Source organism: Rousettus aegyptiacus, unplaced genomic scaffold, assembly GCF_014176215.1.
Source record: "Rousettus aegyptiacus isolate mRouAeg1 unplaced genomic scaffold, mRouAeg1.p scaffold_m13_p_6, whole genome shotgun sequence".
Lineage (NCBI taxonomy): Eukaryota > Metazoa > Chordata > Mammalia > Chiroptera > Pteropodidae > Rousettus > Rousettus aegyptiacus.
The window spans coordinates 5390983-5411588 of record NW_023416309.1 but is presented as its reverse complement, the minus strand read 5'-3'; the positions used below and the strand labels follow the sequence as shown (position 1 = coordinate 5411588).

Genomic DNA, 20606 nt, shown 5'->3' with positions numbered 1-20606 from the left:
AAGTATGAAATTATTTCTAATTAAAAAGTGAAAAATGAATATTTCTCTAATATCTAAAAAATAAAATCCAATTTATTTGGCATGACATATATTGTCCCTCATGATCTGACTTAACTTGTTCACCTCTATCTCCCACCAATGCTCATAACACACCATATTTTAGCTATGCTAAACTTCTTAACTTGTACCATTTTTATGAACATACACACAAATACACAGACACACACACACACACACACACACACACACTCTTATACACTTACACACCCCAAACACATGAGGCCCACAGACAATTGCTGAATTTTGTTTTGAATAGGCAGGACTATCCAGGTTTCCTGATTCCTAAAGTGCTAATCTCTAGTGAATCACTATAATTCCGATCCACTTTCTCGGACATTCAAGTTATGACATATGACATGTTATAGCTAAGTCAAGGTAGTCAACTTAATTTTACCATCAGCTAAATTGAACCTTTTGGTGGAGAGTAATACCGATAATGGTGTATGTCACACATGGAATTGAGGTCTGAATCCATTCGTCTCAAATGCAAACAATTCTCATAAAGCCAAAAATGGGCACACTTATGTATATTTACAAAATGCAAAGTTCTGCTTTTCTCAGTCCTATTACAATCTTGTCTAAATCCTAAAGTGAAAATAAATGTCACAATGAAAAAATTTCTGGTACATATGAAAAAATTACTGGTACATATGAAAAAACCTGGACTAACTTTTTAATTTATTCATAGATAGGGATTTGATTATTCCACTAGTTGTTAGGAAAGGTTGCATTAATATTCAGTAGTTAAAACATGCCATTCTAAATTTTTAATAATTTCCCATGGGGGAATACATTTTTTTTGAAAATATTCCCAGTAGGTGAATGACTTTAATAGCACTGTGTCTGTGAAAATGACAAACATAATGGCTCATAGGTCGATGCTTTGGCAAATAGTTGAAATAGCTTTTCTTTATAGACAAGTGTTAGCCTTACTCATCTGCGGTTGACTGAGATTGGTTAGCTTCTGTATATAAGTATGCTGACAGTTCTTTGAGTCCTATTGACTTTTTAGGCCCCCAAATTCTTTCCTGGAAACTTTAAAAGCTAATGGCTTAGTAGAGAGAGCAGAGAGTACAGACAGATGGGCTTGAGAGAACTGAAAGGCTCCGAAACTTAAAAAATAAGAATACTAAATGAACTCTCTCTCTCTCTCTCTCTCTCTCTCTCTCTCTCTCTCTCTCTCTCTCTCTCTTTCACACACACACACACACACACACACACACACACACACACACACACCCTTTCTTTCTTGATTGTGGAGGAGAAAATGACCAACCTCTAATTTTTTAGAAGAATACTAACTTGAAGTAGCAGAAGGGGAAACTTCTTATTAAAGTGAGGAAAATTGCTATGAGAAGCCTCAGGAGCCAAGAAGTGCCAAAAGAGAGCCAGAAAGAACTGCAATCCCATCGAAAGCTTTTCTTCATGGGCTATTGGAGAGCACCATGGAGCACTCTGCAATTCACAGGTGGGACTGGATGCAAAATTGTCTAGATAGAATCACAGCAACTACACACAAGGCAAGTGATGGACTCTCCTTTAGAAATTGTTCACAATCAGATAAACAATGTTTTTCCTTGAGACTGCCACGTGTGAAGATTACAACCTTTTGAAGTAGAAACTACTTTTCTGTCTCTCGAAGTTCCGAGGTAGGTTTGTAGATGTAGATGTAGCGACTGGCAATACCCAGGCAGGCTCACATTCACAGGCAAAAACCTCAGAGACAGTAGGAAAGGGATGGGGAGAAGATTTGAGGACAGTCCCCAAACTCCTTTCTCTGAGGGAGAGGACAAGAAAGTACATGAAAATAGCAACAGTCCTAAAAGGGGTAAAATGACCTTATAGATACATATATATTGGAGAAACATAAATATAGATCAATGAAAGAGTTACGTGGATAGACAGATAGACCAACAGTGATTAATCTACATCGTGGAAAAAGTTCTAGAGGAGCATAACCATTGTATTAACAGTGCTTATCTCTGAGCACTGGCATTATGGGTTGCTTTGTTTTTCTTATTTTTGATTCTGTGGAGCTTTTACTTTTTATAAGTCTCTGGAATAATCTTGATTGTTCATTGGAAGCCTTGGCTTTAGGTAGCACACTTCCAGGAAAAAAGATCAAATCAAATGAAAAAATGTTCTTCTTGGGCCTAGGATTTTGTCATAGAGAACTAAAGAGAGGACAAAGAAAATTATACAGAAATCTGGACACTTTGCTAAGTGTTTTTTTTGTTGTTGTTGAAAAAAGAATAAACTCTTAGTGTATATTTCTACAGAAATGCCAATTTTATTTGATGATTACCTCTCACATATTTCTATATTACCCTTATTATTTTAATCACTTTTTAAATTAGTCTATAAAAATTACAAATGAATTGTGTTACAGTAGAACAGCATTATACCTTACATTAATGCAATTCTAAATTAGGAAGAAAAAATTAACCCTAGTTTTTATTTTAGAGATGTTTGTTAACTTACACTTGAAACCCACTGAAATAAACACTTATTCTAATTTGCCTTTACTGACCTCAAACTCTAAAGGAATGTATAATTAAATACCATAATCTCTTGTAGAAATGGTAAGATAAAATATTACTTTGTGGTAAAATTACTGAATTCTGATTCCTCACAGTGTGTCATTAGGACTTTTGAATAAAAAGCTCGGCTCCACTACTCAGAGGCACTGGCTCATGAGTACTCACAACCAGGCAATAGGGAGAAAATGCTGTATCCTCACTGACTTAATAATTCAAATTTTATGGCAAATGTGCAAAATGTTCAGCTCCCATTGGGTATAGTGAACTTGATAGTTCTGAAATACATGATGACTTCCTTCCTTGAAATTAGCCTCAAAGGAGGTTGCATATTGCAAGTGGATACTAATAAACCTATAGCTTTGTACAAATTCCTTCCTTTCTCTAGGTTACATGAGAGAGTGTTAGGATCTCTTTAACTCCAACTGTCAGTAGCCTCAACATTAGTCTTTGTCCTACAAGCTTCAAATTTACATTCATTTCTAAATCAAGAGCCAAGAATAAATAGTAAATGGAGAATGAATGAATGAGTGATGATGAATATAAATGATTCTACATAAAAAGGATTTGGATCTAAATATTATTCTAGTTTCTTTCAAGGGCAAGACTCAAGAACCCCAATGTGCTAAATATTCAAGACTCAGGAACTCTGCTCCTAAGTCTGCAGTGATACGGGTGCTGTCCCCATGTGTCCCTGTTAAAATATTTATTATAAAGGCTAGAACAGAAAATTTTCTTTTATTTAATAGATACAATAATATAAACAGCTTTAATAGATAAGCCCCCAAAACACTGTGAAACATACCGAGAGAGGCATCTAGGATGCACAGCAGGAGGCAAAGCCATGGATGCTCAGATTTTCCCCCCAGATCTAATTTTACAAACTTCAGTGCAAGTTAACTCCAAGGAGAAATTGTATTAAGCACAGACTCATTTATTTTCTGCTGATGAACACAGCCATGTGAACAGCTGATAAAGTCATCTCTCTCTGAAAAAGGATGCCAGCCATGTAGTTATAAGTTTCAGCTCCAAATTTCAAAATCACCCAGTTTGTTAATGCAATTATAGGTTTGCATTAGGCTAAATATATAGGTGACTTAGTTCCATCTTTTTTAATTAGAATGTGTTCTGCCTACCAGAAAAAAAAATCTTATATCTATTTGGGAAATCAATGCAATGGGAGGTGATATGAGTATTTCTGGAAAAGTGTCAAAAATTCTTAACAAAAGAAGTTCTCAGCATCAGTATGCTGAGAGTGCATTTTTAAATTGGATGAGTAAAGGCTAGCAGCAGTTTTCAGCTGCCATCTGCTCAGGGTCTACAGAGAAGTCTCCTCCATGGCCCATTGCCAGTGACCCTGTGCTGGGGTCATTTTCAGGGAATTTCTTATTGAGTCTCCATTTCATTCCATTTCAAATCCTTGAAGATAGTTACATAGAATATGGCATCTATTACAAATTTCTCCACTCTAGTCCTGCAACTGTTTTTAAAGCTATTAAGCTTATAGATGGGACCACATAAATGATCTGAAGGGTCCAATAAGAAATAAAATTCTTGATAATGTTTTAACATTTTCTAGACAGGAAAAGCAGAGAGCATTAAACCAAGTACTTAGGATTCTCCTAAGCAGAGAGCCGTATGTGACTGCATAGGCCACACACCCATAAAAACATCCGTGCCTATATAAATGTCATTTGCCTTCTCCTGCAATCAGTGTCATATATAATGGCTACACTTCTCTCCCCAAATCCATGTGATTTCCCTGATTTTGTTCTCCCCTCATTAAGCTAACATGATCAACTTCTTATATATAGACACCATGTGCTTATTTATGTGTGTGTGTGTCTGTGCGTGGAGGTCGGGGATGTGGGGGCTCGGGGGGAGGCGGGAGAAGGGAAGAACCCTAGGGAATACATTTTGTAAAAAAAAAAAAAGCAGAGAACTCTGATTCTTGTTTACTTGATCTCATCAAGCTCACTGCTAGATTTCTTTAGGCATTGGACTTATGGGACAAAGCACAAGATGCTCACATTTAAGTCCTTGCTGTAAATTATTTTTCAAAAGTAAAATATTACCATAGCATAATGATATCAAATGCTCACATCGTAATACAAAAATAATATTGAAAGGAGAAATGTCAGCCCTTTTATTTACATGTTTAATAAAAAGGATGCAGAGAGGTTAGGCATGAAATATTATAAACTATAAAATGCTAGGAGTGCTTCTGCTAATATTAATAATTAGCATTCTGTATTTAACCAGGTATGATTAGTATATAATTTGTTTAAATTAATGTTATAACATAACAGATTCATAATCACTATGAATCACTATTATTTTCTTCAGCATCCAAAGATGTTGAAGACAATCCCATGGATCAGGTTTTAATGACCTGTTTTAGAGCAGCATCTCAAAAACATTGCTTAGGGAAATTCTCTAAGAGTAAGTAAATACAAAGCAAAAATCTTGAGAGAAAGAAGGGAAATCAAATGACTATTCAAGTATGTCTAAGCAAGGTTAATTTTTAGCCCAATTTATCGCTTTTCAAATGCACAACTAGCGCCACCTATAGAAACAAGAGCGGAAAATTATGTTGACAGCAAATAGGTTATTTCTGCAACAATTGAATGGGATCAAACGTCACAAAGGAATGAGTAAGCATTTTAGCAGAAAACTGGTCTTTGTTCAGTAAACAAAGAAAACTACTTTAATGAGCTCCTACACTGAACAACTAAAGATTTATTGGAAATAGAAATGTGGTTTATTATCAAGGCTGCTTCTAAGTCTTATCCCAGCCTATTATCAGAGAAAATACAAAAGTGAAACAAGCACAATTCCACCAGAGAGGAAAGGAGTATTGAGATTTTAATTTCAACAAAAATACCACACTGCTTATCCTTTTCTTCTCTAAATTAATTGTTAGGGTACATTATAAAATATGTGGTGGGACATCTACATTCTGCCAGGTACTTGAAAATAAAATGCTTATTCTATTTTCAGGAGTATGTAGCCTAATTGAAAAAAAAATACATACAGATGTACATAAATAAAGAATACAGCAAAGTAGAATAAAGTTTATTTAGGGTATTATTAAGATTTGAACTCTGGAGTCACAAATTAGGAAAAATTGAAATGTGTTCTGGGAAAGACAAAACTAGAGCTTTTAAAGGCAGAAAACCATGTGTGCAGTTCCTATTCTGGTCCTCTCGGGCAAATGAAGGATTCTGACTAGTGTAGCACAGATTGGTCAGGTTCATTATGTAAACAAAAGATTAGGATTGGTAAAACCAATTGGCTCTTTTCAAGGTGAAGAATACAGATGGTCTAGAGGCCTTGGTAAGGAGGAAGTAAAGTTTCACAGCTGGCTTAAATGTTCAAAAGTTTATGAGTCAAACATGCTCAAGGCAGATTTCTTCAGGGTTTCCCAGCTCCATTTCTTTTCTGTTCCCTTGACATAAATGACTCTATCTTGGTAACTTCCATTCGCAGGGCAGAGATAAAAGCTGTGATGTGTAGATGAGGGAGAAGATACTCCTAGCAGGGAAGATCAAAGAAAGGCACACAGAGAATGGGTACGTACATAAGTTGAACTTCAAAAAGTTTGATTTGGAAATGAAACAATTGGGACAGAAGGTAAAAGTGAGAGGTACCATTTGTGAATGGAGAATAGCAAACAGCTCGGAAAGAAAGCAGAGAGAGAAACATTGGGAAGGGTACTTCTGGATCTAGATCATAAAGCATCAACAACACAGTGATAAAATAGTAAAAGCACTTATACAGTATATGCAAAGCGCCAGGTACCGGCCCACAGCTTTCTATAGATTTACTCATGTCATCCTCAGAATGGTCATTAATAGATAAGTACTATATTTAATATCTCAGTTTTAAAGATAAGAAACTGAAATACAGTATAACAATCTAGATCACTTACATAACCAGTAATGTTTGAACCATACTCATAACGACCGCCTGCTACTGCTTCCTGATTAATTTTCAAAAGTAAACAAATTCTTCTCATATAGAAAAGAAGTAAAAGAACTACACAGATTAACTAAGTAATGTTAAACCAAGTGAAATTCAGAGCCTGCTACTTGCCAGTTAGCCTGGGGAACCTGGTTAATCATCCATATAGCCAGACCATGCGGAACCTACAGGAAGATTTCTGCTGAGACTACTAACAACTTGCTTCCTCATACCTTTAACACCGCTTACCCATATCATGAAAGGAAAACAGGAAAAAAAAAAAACCTTTAAACTCTACCCTGCACAAGTTAAAGATAAATCCAACCATTCATTCCATTCTTTGCTCCCCGTAATCAGTAATTTTCCACAGAACCTAAGAAGCAGATATAAACCCAATTCCTAAAACACTCAGGGTCTCATTCTCTGACTTTGAGAGAAGACATGTGTCTGTCTATGGAGCATTATCCCTTCTCTAATAAACTTTCCTTTATCCCTAACTCTGGCTTGCTCTTGAATTCTTTCCTGTGCACAGCCAAGGACCTTCTCTGGTGGGCAAAGGACTTGAGTACCCACTCTGGGGGATTCGTTAGTCCTGCATCACTTCCATGAAAAAGGAAATAAATGCTCATTATAGAGAACTCAAAAAATAAAGCAAAAAGAAGTGGGGAAATACAGTTTTACTTTCCAGAGACAAATGCTGTTAACATTTTATTTTGTTTTATTACAATATGTTTTAAAACCTCTTGGAAGCGAATCAGAGAATAAAAAAGAGTTCAGGCTGAAAAGAAACATCACCTACCCCCTACCGTGCCTGTTCTCCACCAATTTCCAGAGGCAGCCTCTTTCTTGATTTGAAAATTGGAGGCAAAATCTATTGATTTCAGGTGTGCTACTCATCCTTCTCCTAATGTTTGACAATTACAGTATTGCTTTTAAGACTACTGTTGGTTATCTTTATCACTTTAAATAATATAGTAGTCCTGTACTTATTCTATCAAGTTTAGTTGGTTCATTCTACCCTTTGCAAAATGAGAATATTAATGCCTCTTATCATTCTTCAGTTATCCTTCCTTGACTCCTACAGCCGCACTTTCACTGTTACAGTAGCAAGCTGTTAACATTTATGTCCTTTGCTGCAACCACAATAAAGTCTTCCATCTTTTGTATTTAGGCTGACTTTAAAAGTTAAAAGACCAATAAACCAGCATTTACATTAATATGACTCAATATTTTTTACTGCAAGACCAAGTATAAAGCTAGGATTATATTTCCTTTTTTTTCAAGTCCTGTGTAACAACTCCTGGACCATGAAGAAAAGAATGATTCCTGCATCAAGGTAAAATGAGTTGTTTTACTTTCTATCAATTTTGTTTAAAATCATTGCAGTTTTTATTTTACTTTAAGTTTGGATCATAACATCGTGTCATTTTACATGGATTTCATTGGGGGGTGGGGCGGAGTGGTTTTAAATTGCCTTTTTTCAGACTTCTGTACTCCTATTTCAAGCTGCAGTGTTTGTGCTCCAGACCTGTGGCATAGTTCTTACTCTGGCTTTTCTTTCACTGCTTCTAGAATTCAAACCACTGCTCACTCTTGTCCTCTTAGAGTGAATCCAGCTTCGTTTTTTGAATTCCTCTTTTCCTTTTCTAGAGTATATATCATCATGAAACTCCCTAACAGACAGTATGCCAGAGGTAATCTTTCTGATCCCATAAATTTTTGAAAATGTCTTATCTTGCCGTATCACTCAGATTCCCAAAAGGGAAAGTGAAACCACTATAAGCATTTAAACTGATGAAAATTAATGGAGAAAATCAGCTATCGAAGAACTGAGAAACCAAACAAGAAAGGCAACCCAGATATTATAGATAGTGCACATTCAAAAATCGAGGCTGGCAGGACAAAGCGAGAGTTGATGTTAGCAGATCCCAGCCCTGGGCCAGATCACCTGAGAGAAACCGAAGCCACAGGAAACACACACAACAAAGGTCAGATTTTACTAGAGGGGTAGGAGTAGGAGGAATTGGAAAGAATTATGCCCCAGTTACTTCATTCCTCCTGAATTCTCATGCTTGAACCCAACCAGAAGCCAATGAAACAGAAGCCTGGGAACTGCAGGCTGTAGAGCCAGCCCCCTACAATATGGAGCATAGAAGAAAGAAAGGCAAAGGAGCCATTCCAGTGCAAACTCCTGCCCTCACTCACACTCGATTTGTATTCTTACTTGGTATAAAATTCTAGGTCCTCAGTTCTATTTTTTTCAGATCTTTGAAGGCATTCTTCCACTGACATCTAACATCTAATGTTGTGCATAAGGAATCTGATGTTAGTTTGATTCTTCTTCCATTTTAGGTGGCTTGTCTTTTCTCCAGCTCATCAAGTCCCAACCTTCCTATTTAAGTAAGACATTGCTCCCATCAACATTCTGTCCTTCTCATCCTCCTCGACCCATCCAGCCTGTTGTACCACTTTGCCCCCAGAAGAGAGAGAAGAAGATTTGCGCAACTCAAATTGCTGCTATTCAGGAGAACTGTCCTCAGGAGGATACACTAACTTGCCCACAGGCCACCAAACTGTTCATGCCCCTCTCAGAGTAGGGGTTGAATAAATCTGTGTTGAAAAAAGAAATGCAACTACCCAGAGATAAGAAACCTTCAGGACTCTCCCCCTCACCTCCTTGTTTATCCAGATGCCACCAGAAACCTAAGCTCCTGGATCCTCCATCAATATATACTTATAATGATCTGGACCCACCCTAATTTGATCTTTTTTTTGCACCTTTCCCAAACCTTCCATCGTAAGCCCTGGAACTCATGATATATCATCTGTCAGATTCCTTCCTCAAACCCTAGCAACATTTAAACGTAAATTGAGGCATTGAGTCCTCAATTATCATTCATTATCCCACCTCCTACCCACTGCTAGCGCTCACCCTACTTTATTAATGACTCATATCTGCTATGTTCATTTCCTACAGCCGCTATAAAAAATTATCACAAACTTATTGGCTTAAAACAACACAAATTTATTATCTTACTGTTCTGGAGTTTAAAATGGCTTTAGCCGGGCTACATTCCTTCTAGAGGGGAGAATCTGTTTCTGTGCCTATTCTAGCTCCTAGAGTTGCCCACATTCCTTGACCCATGCCCCACATTACTCCAACCTCTTTCTCCATTGTCACATCTCCTTCTCAGACTAAGCTCTATTGCCTCACTCTTAATAAGAATCGTTATGACTTGCCCCTCACACCCGTAGTCAAAGATAAATTCCCAATCTGAAGATTTTTAATTTAATTATACATGCAAAGCCCCTTTTGCCAACTAGAGTAACATAGTTGTGGGTTCTAGGAATTAGAACGTGGGTATTTTTAGGAAGCCCTTATTGTACTTACTACACCTGCCATCCCTTCCACCCCTATTCCAGTCACCACTCTCAGTACATCAGCATTCACTGGAAGATCAGTCCAATACCTAGACCACTTAGCTCTTTGTCACTTAAAATCTTTTCTACTACTATACCTCAGTCTCCTACACCCATGGTCTTACTCATGACCTTGCCATTAGTAATAACCACACTTCCTCCAAAATCTGAATTTCAAATATCCAGTTTTTTTACTACAACCTCATTTTATTGAAATCATAAACTCTAGCAATTAAATGAATTCAAAAACTTCTAACCCATTAGCTATACCAGTTTTTTTATTTTCTCTCAACCTTCGCACATCCATCCTGAACCAGCCTAGATCCTATGGTCCATCGTTCAATCTCTCCCTTGGAAACTCTTAATTTATTTTCTCCTTTTACCTGCTTACATTCACCTAGAAAAACCCCATCTCTGGTTAAATCCAATCGAGTGGTTTAAATTCTTCTGGGTGGGGTGAGTAGCAGAGGAGAAGGCAGAGCCAAGTGTCCAACAGTCTTACAATAATACATACAACATGACCAACAACTAGTAATATCTACCCATGGTAGAATTCAATAAGCCGTCGCTATTATTAAACTATTCTTTTGTCCTAATTTCTGTATTATTGCTAAAACAGAATAATCTTAACAGCTAACACACTATTTCACCATTATCATCCTTTTTTAAAAGATTCATGTGAGCCCCACACTTCTGGGTTTCTGTCATGTGGTCCAGTACTAGAATATCTGGATAATAGTGTTGTATTACAAGCATACCTACTGTTCCAGTAAATCTAAATAATTTGAGTCCTAAAATATAATTTTTTTTACCTGAAAAGATTTCAGTATTTTTTAAATCTATCAGTGTGTTCGATGCTTGAAACTGACATATAAAATCGTATGAAATTAGTGCTTTTGCCCATAAGCATTTATGAACTAAAAAGACAAGCAAGGCAAGATGTAAAACATAGAAGATAAAAATAAAAATAATGTTGAGTCTGCTATTAGAGAAGAACATGTTGATACATGGTAGGTGAGCTTCATCAGGGACTGATACAAAGTAATTCACTCAGAAAAAAAATAATATAATCAACATTTATAGAATAATGAACTCAGAACCATCTGTTATAAACCAGCAAAGACATTATAAACTGCTAAAACGAGACACTAATCCAACATGCTACAGAGGTGAGAGAGGGGTGTGAGAGATCAACAAAAAACAGGTTACAAATAAAATGTAAAAAGGCATATTAAACCACATAGTATATATAATGTATGAACACCTATATGATTCACCTCAAAAAAGATAACTGAAGCTCAAAAGAAAAACCAGAGAGTATTATCTAAAAATCTTAAAATGAGATTCAGTGTTAACTCTTAACACTGATAATAAAAATAATGAAGTGATTAATTATTGTGTATCAACCCAGCTCAGAAACTTATTGTATGTTATGTCATTTAATCCCCACAGGAATGCCATGAGACACGTGTTACAATCATCATCTTATAGATGATGTGTTAGTCAGCTTTTGCTGTAACAAAATACCACAGACTGAGTGGCTTAAATAACAGAAATTTATTTTCCCACAGTTCTGGAAGCTAGAAGTCTAAGATCAAGGTGCCATGAGGGTTGGTGTCTCGTGAGACCTCTATTCCTAGCTTATATACAGCTGTCTTCTCACTGTGTCCTAAGATAAGAATGAATAAGAGAGAGAGGGAGAGAGACAGAGAGATCTGGTGTTTATTCCTCTTCTTATAAGGACATTAGTCCTACCAGATTAAGACCCTACTGTTATGACATCATTTACCTTTACCTCAGTAAAGGCCCCATCTTCAAATATAGTCACATTGGGGTTTCAACATAGGATTCTGGGGAGACACAATTCAGCCTATAGCAAATGAAAAACTTGAGACCCAATCCCCACACTTCTCTACCCTGTCATGGACCCTGGAAGACTGATCTCTGAGGACTGCATTGTCCTACTTCCCTCTGGCTTGGATTTGGGTTCAGCCATTGGGAGCCACCATCAGGTAGTCAGAGGTGAGAGGTTGGATTATTTATTCCCCTGGCTCCCATTCTGCCATGGTATGGAATTAATGGTGGTCACAGCTTCTGCTTGCTGATCTCTCTCCAATACCTGCAACTTTTGCCAGGATTCACTAACCATTCCTTCCCTTTGTCCCTCCAGGACTAGGGTGATAACAGCTTCCTACTGCTGCTAATTCCTGGGTGCTTTACTATCCCCATGTGTGTGTTATCCCAAAACACATTTGCAAATAGTGACTTTATTAGTCTCTTCAATTGTCTCTTTTCAATGTATCACCTGTTTCCTACCAGATGCTAATACAATCAGTGGTACCCAAGAGACTGGCTCTCAAAAAAGGATCCTAAAATGGATCACATATTTGATGAGAGGACAAATAACCTCTTTTCCAGACATGTAGTAGCATCACAATTACTCACATTATTCCTGGTAGTGGCAAGGGATGCAGTTTGGGTCCAGAGAAAAGAGCTGAGAGATAGTTTTGGCATGTACTTGCTAAGACAAAAATGTAGCATTTATTTGTTAAGGCAACAGAGGTCATTATAAACATTATTGGGCAAACCAGATATTCTGACTGTCCTACACAGAGGAGAGGACACTGAAACTTTGAAATCCAAACTCAAGTAATGGATGTGAAATCAAAATACCTCTATGACAAGAATTTCATGTCTCCTGTGACATTAGGACAGATGTAGTTCCTCGAGGCCTGATTGGAAGGGTTATGAAGTTGCAGTATGAATTAACGGGGGAAATCTGCCAAGTCTCTTATGCATTGGTACAGAGAAAAAAGTGTTCCTTAATCTTCTTTGCTGACAGTAGTAGACACATGCACACACATACACACACAACCCAGAAAGAGAAGTACAAAGCCTACTCCTAGAGAGACATATTACATACCAAAGGAGTCATAGGATCTCACCAATTGGTATCATCAGAAGTCTAATTAGCATGTATGGAAGTGGACTTTGAGTGTATTAGATTAAACAAAATAAAATGTATGGTTTGATTATCAATATAAATGCATTTGCCTGTAATTCAGGATTCAGATGTGTTAGTGTAAGCTTGCGGAAGAGCCTCTATTGTTTTCTCCTTGGTGAATTGAAGCTTAGACTCAATAATGGCCTATAGTCTGAGTATGAGATGCCATAATTTCTAGGGCATACCGTACAGTGAGTTTTAAATTTTAACATGCATACGTACCACCTAAAGATCATAGTTAGACAGTTTCCTGGGCCCCATACTGAGAAATTCTGATTAAGTAAGGAGAGGGGCTTGAATTTGCCTTCTTTCAAGCTCGTGGGTGATGCTAATGGTGCTGGCTTTGGAACCTAGGATTACACTGTGAGAAGCACTGCAGTAAAGAGATCTCACGGCTCAGGGAGAAAGAAAATTGAAGTATATCTATCATGTGCAGTCTTCTAGGCCAGCCCTGTTGGCCACACTCACTGACAGTGCTTTGGTAAGAGGATAACCAACATCTTTAAAAATTTCCATGGTGGCTGGGCTTTATAGGTTGGGGAGGGCAGTCTGGAGATGCCAGCATGGAATTGGGCTCCCTGGGCTCAATGGAAATACTAATGAGATCTCAGTGCAGCTGAGACCAGGTTTTGATCCTTAACAATTATGTAAAGATGGGAATAATTACCCCCAAAGAAAGAGTTATACTCAGAGTCCTTTGCCTCACAGGCAAATGTGACTGACTAAATGGACCATTTAGTCCCTGGGAATGAAATGAATAAGTAGCCTAATGAAGTTCCAATGGAAAATATATAAGAAAAATTCTTGGTTTAATGAACACATACCAGACTAAGTTGCTACAGTAGAGATTTATGGCTTCTTGCCATAAATCTTTATCTGAGTGGTAGGATGGGTCCCTCTGAAGTAGGATTGTGAAATATGGCCATAAGCATGGACTGTGACTCTTCCTCCAAGTCTTCTTTGGAAAGATTTATGGCCATTTACTAGTGAAACGAAAATACTCAGACCTTACAGGGGTTCTTGTATTCTGACTCTGAAGTGTCACTACTCCCTGGAGAATCACAACATCATCATGATCCATTATTACAAGTGAGGACTATGGAGGTCAGGTGATATGTGGAATGCTAGCTTGAGTCTATCTCACAGTAAATCTAATGGGTCTGTAGGCACATCCTGTGGTCATTTTTCAAGAACTGACATGCATGGTGAGAAGATTACTTTGTAACTGGAAGAATCTCCACATTGCTTTCCTGACCATGAAAATTATGGAAGAAAGGGTCAAGTGGAAACTGCTGGAATACTCCCTGACAAAATAGAAAACACAGAGCAATATTCTTGAAGAAATGCAAAGATTAATGTCACCACCAAAGTCTAAAAAGATACAAGGGTGGTAATTTCTATCAAATCCCCATTTAACTTGCCAAGATGGCTGGTGCAAAAGTCTTCTTGATCTTGAATATGGGTCTGAGTTATCATAAATTTAATCAGGTGGTGATGTCAATTGCAGCTGAAGTTCCAGATACAGTATCATTACTGGAGCAACCATCTGGTATGTAACAGTTAATATAGCATATTTTTTTTCCTATTACCATCAATTAAGATCACCAGATAAATTTTGCCTTTACATGGTAGAGTGATCAGTTCACCTCTGCTTTAACTCAGGACTACGTCAACTAGACTGCTCAGTCCTAATATACTCCAGAGCAACACTATCCAATATGGTAACCATTCATGATTACTGAGTACTTGAAATGTGGCTATTCTGAATGGAAATGCATTGTAAATATAAAATACACACCAGACTTCAAAGACTTGATACAAAAAAAAATAAAACAGTTCATTAATAATTTTGTATGTTGTATATTGAAATTATAATATTTTGAATAAGTTTGGTTAAATAAAAAGATTATTAAAACTAATTTTACTTCTTCCTTTTTACTTTTTAAATGCAGTTCACTAGAAAAATTTAAATTTTATGAGGTTCATATTATATTTCAATTGGACAATTCTAGTTTATTGAACCTGGTCAACAGAGAGGAGCAAGTACCCAGGATGCCTTAGTAAGACATAAGGATATGCCAAAGAATAAGAAATAAAACCTACAAAAGTACAGAGGCTGCCAAACTGGCAGTTTCTACAGGTTCCAGAGGTCTAGTAGGATGTGCCAAGACATCCATTCTGGAATGAGACACAAGTCACTGTACCTCACACTATCTACCACAAAAAAAAAAAAAAAAATGCTTGGTAGGTCTATCTGAAATTTAGAGGATACATATATCACACTCAAGTGTGCTACTCACAGATTTTATGTGTGTGTTGTTTGTGGTATTCCCTTTTGATTTCTGTTTCAATTTCACTGATTTCTGCTCTTATCTTTAGTTTCCTTCTTTCTGCCTTTTTTGGTTTTAATTGCTCCTCCGGTACTAATTTCTTAAAGTTGGAGCTTTGATTGTGGATTTGAGACCATTTTTCTTTTCTAACATAAGTACTCAGTGCTATAAATCTCTCTATAAGCATTGCGTTAACTGCATCACACAAATTTTCTATGTGGTACTTTGATTTTAATTGTTTAAAAAATATTTTCTCTATTCCCTCTAAAAATTCTTCTTGGATCCATGGTTTATATGTAATATTGGAGACAACTTGATTTTAGATATGTTAGAGAGAGCTCTCCTAAAATCATTAGAAGAAAGATATTGGAACTCAAAAAATATAGTTATGTAGTCTTTAATTATAAATCAAGAGATGGTAAAATTACCTCATACAACATCTCGCTGATAGAATTATAGAGGTAAACACCCAAAACTTTTCTGCTGAGCAAACCTCACATCAGCTTGGAACACCATGAGTCTAGAAGTCCTAGATTCTAGGCCAGTGTTTCTCAACCATTTCTTCATATTTATTTCCCTAAAGAGCCTTTTTAGACATTTTATTCCTCATTATCTGCCCCCCATGAAATTTTAATGCCACATATATACTAGCATATGTACTATATCTAATCTATAACTGTGAGATATGTACATATAGATATATAAGTATATATATTTATATATAATAAAGATATGTATACATACACATATCTATAAAGATTTTTTTCACCTCTCAAGAACTGGTTTATACTCCCATTGAAATATTCTAGACCCAGACCTACCATTACCTTGTTATGTTTTCTTAAGCTATTATCATTTCTTAGTCTTAGTTTCCTCTTTGCAACCTGACTAGGAAGCAGCAGTTTATTCTCAAGATTCCTCCAAAGTTCTGCTTCTTCACAGATACTATCTCATTAATGAACTCATCCTTTGACCCATCTACAGCATTTGATTGCATCTTTGTGAGGGGTATTCATTGATAAATTGCCAGTAAAATGAGTACAAAATGAATTACATTTTTCCTTATTCTGGCATCAATGTTGTTTTTGAGACCCCAGTCAGCCTAAAGCAGATAGTTTAGTTTACTATATTCTGGAAAGCTGAAAACAGTCTGACAATTTGTTAGTCAGATTTAGGACTTATCAGCATGTCACCTTGGACTTTGATAAACTTAAAAAAATAGCCAGATATTCCTCCAGGAAAATTAGATTTATTCAGAAACAACGAAGAATTGCAATTTGAGACATGCAGTCTAATGGCAAACAACATGCAAGTCCAGGGAAATAAATCATACAATACTTTTTTTATAGAAGAGAAGAGGAAGTTAGAAGAACTATTATAAACAGAGTTCTTGTCAAGCTCCATGATTCATATAGGGCATCAAAGCTTCCCTCTGGCCTCCCAACTTCATTTTAAACAAGGTTTTTGTTTATTAACTTTTACAAGTTCAAAGCCCTTTCTCCTCCCCTGAGCCCCATATGGATTAGAAATACACACATTAAACAAGAAGAAAGGGTGTGGCCAGCTTATTATTCCTCCATTCTACTTCCTGGTCAGGGAACCAGCTCCCACGTAATGCCTTCAGCAGGACCCAGATGGAGCAGCTCCCTCCTCAGTCATGGCTTCATTTTCTTTCAGTTGCTGGAAGGATTTCACTGCTGAGATTGGTGCAGCTCTGTCTCTCAGATGAAGTCGGATGTTGGTTTTGTTATGTAGCACACACCATTATCTCTTGCTACCCATTTTATGCATTTCGCCTATACATATTTCTGGTGTCCCCCCTCACTACTGAGCAGTGTCTTGAAGGGTGCAAGCAAGCCTGCCCATGCTTACAGTTATAGTTTTGGTTTATCCAGGCCTCAAAGATTTTAGGAATCTCTGACATGGCAAACTTTAAATCCAAGGGGAAAACAAGGTTGGAAAGATCTTGACTCCTTTCCATCCATTTTGTTTACTGACACTTAATAAACACCATGTGAGAAACAGCTGCCACTTGGTCCCCTACATTCAGAAACATCACCAATCTTTCAGGCAGGAGCATCTTCTGTTTCTTGGGAGCACATAAGGCCCCATTGGGGATGGCAGAGGATAAAGACCTTGCAAACTCCTTGTGAGAAACAGCTGCCACTTGGTCCCCTACATTCAGAAATATCACCAATCTTTCAGGCAGGAGCATCTTCTGTTTCTTGGGAGCACATAAGGCCCCATTGGGGATGGCAGAGGATAAAGACCTTGCAAACTCCTTGTGAGAAACAGCTGCCACTTGGTCCCCTACATTCAGAAATATCACCAATCTTTCAGGCAGGAGCATCTTCTGTTTCTTGGGAGCACATAAGGCCCCATTGGGGATGGCAGAGGATAAAGACCTTGCAAACTCCTTTTCCATGCTCTTTCTTTCACCTACACCACATCTCCTGATGGAAAAGTGTAGTGAGGCAGGATGGGGCATTTGTTTTAACTAAAAAATGTGAACAAAAAGAGTTTTATAGAAAGTGACCTCACCAGGGTGATCTGATCATAAATTCCTAAGTGGGCAAATCATTGTGGGTAGTCATGCACATAACTTTTTCTTATAAGGTTTGACTTCGTCTTAAGCTAGCCCTGTCAATTGTTTTTGTTCATCGAGGTTAACACGCCTTTGCAACAAGCATAACCACCTTCAAGAGACCACATAATCTTGTTAACTATCCTATAATTCAATCCTTGCCTTGCTTTCTCCCACCTTCATGTAATCTTCCTTATGTTTCCTCCTTAATTTCAAATGTATTAAAGACACTGCAGAACTGTCATTCTCCAGAGCATTTGAGATTTTCTTTGCCTGTAGTTGTCTGTTTGCCTCCAATAAACTCATAAAAATTTTCTATGCATTTGGACATTCTTTTATCTACAAAAGAAAATATTTTTACTTTAGTCCCTGGCTTTTTCTCCTCTATAATCCTGCACTTTCCACTTAGCCAGGAGGCAGAGGATAAGAAATCAGTCAGCAGCCTTAGAATTAGGATTCATGATTCACACTTTTTTCTTATCTGTGTATGCTCCAAGGCCTTAGAAGCAGAGAACTTATAATTTAACACAACATGCTGAGTTTTATTTATCTACTTCCCCCTCATTTATATCCCTTCCTGTATTCTATCTCTAAATTAATGGTGTAATTATCCACTCTATTTCACTCAATTCAGAACAGAGAGATTATCCTGAGTGTCTCCCTCATCTTTATCAGCTATATTTAATGGTCATTAAACCCTGTAAATTCCTCCTCAGTCATGTATCTCTGTCTTAAACCCCTTCTCTGTCCCTCTATTGTCTTGATTTCAGCCTTCATCACCTTTTGCTTGAACAATTGCAATAAATTCCTAATTGGCCTCCCAGTCAATGAAATCTCTCCCCATCCCACACTGAGCATACCTTCCTGAAGATGTGACCAGATAATTTTCCTGACTCAAAACACTTAATATCTGTGGAAACAATTCAAGTCCCATACTTGAGTAAAGAAAATATTAAACCAGAAAATTTCTTTCTTATTGAAGAGAATATTAATAAGACTCTTGAAGCGAATCACTTGGACTTAAAAAGTTATTTTGTTTATTCAGGTACTTTGTTGTGAATTTTTTACCTTTGCCGAAAATGATAGAATCTCTGGGGGAGGTGGGGGATATCGCGGAAGGAGCCAAACAGAAGATCCATTTGCTAGGTAATCAAATTGGGTGAAGATCTAAAATAAGATAAATTGATCATACTGTATCTGTTCACTATCTTAAGTCACAGATTTCTCTACAATATTTTCCTACCATTTTTGGAGAAAAAAAAAATAAGAATTGTGTGCCGCCAAACTGTTTCATTACCCACATAAAATGCAAATCTTTATGTTTGCCAAGATTTACATAGTTAGAGGATTATTATAAATCACAATTAACAATAGCTCAGGAGAAAAGGTTATAAATTTTACATAGTGTTAATCACTTTATCTAAAATAGCACCCCTCTGGGCTTTATACAACTTTGTTTTTCTTCATAGTTCTATTACCACCAAACATTTTGTCTCTTTTTCCTCTCCACAAAGGCAAGGACTTTATTTTGCCAAGTCATGTGTTTTACTCATTAGTTTACAATAGTCCCCATTTATCTTCAGAGAATACAAGATCCCCAGTGGATGCCTAATAGCATCAAACCCTATATATATATATATATATATATATATATATATATATATATATATATCGTGTTTTTTTCCTATATGTACATATCAGTAATAAAGTTGCATGTATAAATTAGGAGCAGTAAGAGATTAACAACAATGATATAAAAGAGAACAATTGTAATAATACGGGCTCTCTTCTCTCTCTCTCAAAATATCTGATAATCTGGTAACCAAGACAGCAAGGATATGTCACTGGGCTATCATCCAAAGCCCCTAATGTTTCTCAATACCTAAAAAATTTCGGGAGCTTTGCTTGCTTATGGGAACTGAAAAGGATTCCCAACTGCAAAGACCAAGGTGTGGAACACAAACACCATGTGGCAATGAGGCATCCTGTGCAAAAGAGTTAAATGCAACAGAATAACTATAAATGCCTAAACGAATTTATTCACTCCAGGAAACAGCCTACAAATACAGATAGCTCCTCTCAGTCAGGAAGAAAGTGCCCTTAGAGCAGTTAGAGCATGAGCCTACCCTTCTCTAGTCTTTGAGTTTCTGGTCTGCTTTACCCAACCCTGTCTCATTCTACTGGCTTTAACAATAGGGTAAGTGCTAGGCAGAAGGACCTTGGTTTGGGTCCTTGGCCCAGAAGGACCTGAAACAGATATGCTGGATTAAAGTGATTATTCGTGTCCTGGGCAGGACAGGGCAAGACAGTGCAAGATTTCTTCATGCTACTGAACAGTGTGCAGTTTGAAACTTATGAATTACTTATTTCGGGAATTTTCTATTTAACATTTTCTGACCCAATGTTGACCACAAGTAACTGACACTGTGGAAAGCAAAACCAAGGATAACAGGGTGCTACTCTATAACCCTAGAACAGTACTTGGTATTAAAAAAAAAAAAAACCTTGGTAAATATGCAGTAGGTAAAATAGTGAAAGAAAACAACCACCTCCCTCATATAGCAGAGAAACGCTTTTCACAAATTATGTTCAACAAAAATATTTGAATAGTCAGTCCTCAGAACAACTCTGGGTACTGGGCAAAGCCTACCTTATCTGCCCTATTACACCAGAATACACTGAAGCTTTAAAATGAGGTCAAAAAAGCA

At 37.1% G+C, this 20606-nt stretch overlaps 1 long non-coding RNA gene across 1 annotated transcript; it reads right to left on the bottom strand.

Annotated features, from left to right (window-relative positions):
• Positions 1-16304: 16304 nt before the first annotated feature.
• On the bottom strand, positions 16305-17768 carry LOC118603912. Its single transcript, XR_004951475.1, has 2 exons — positions 17720-17768; positions 16305-17584 (listed from the first exon to the last, which is right to left on the bottom strand). It is a non-coding gene; the product is annotated as an uncharacterized LOC118603912 (long non-coding RNA).
• Between the last annotated feature and the right edge of the window lie 2838 nt (positions 17769-20606).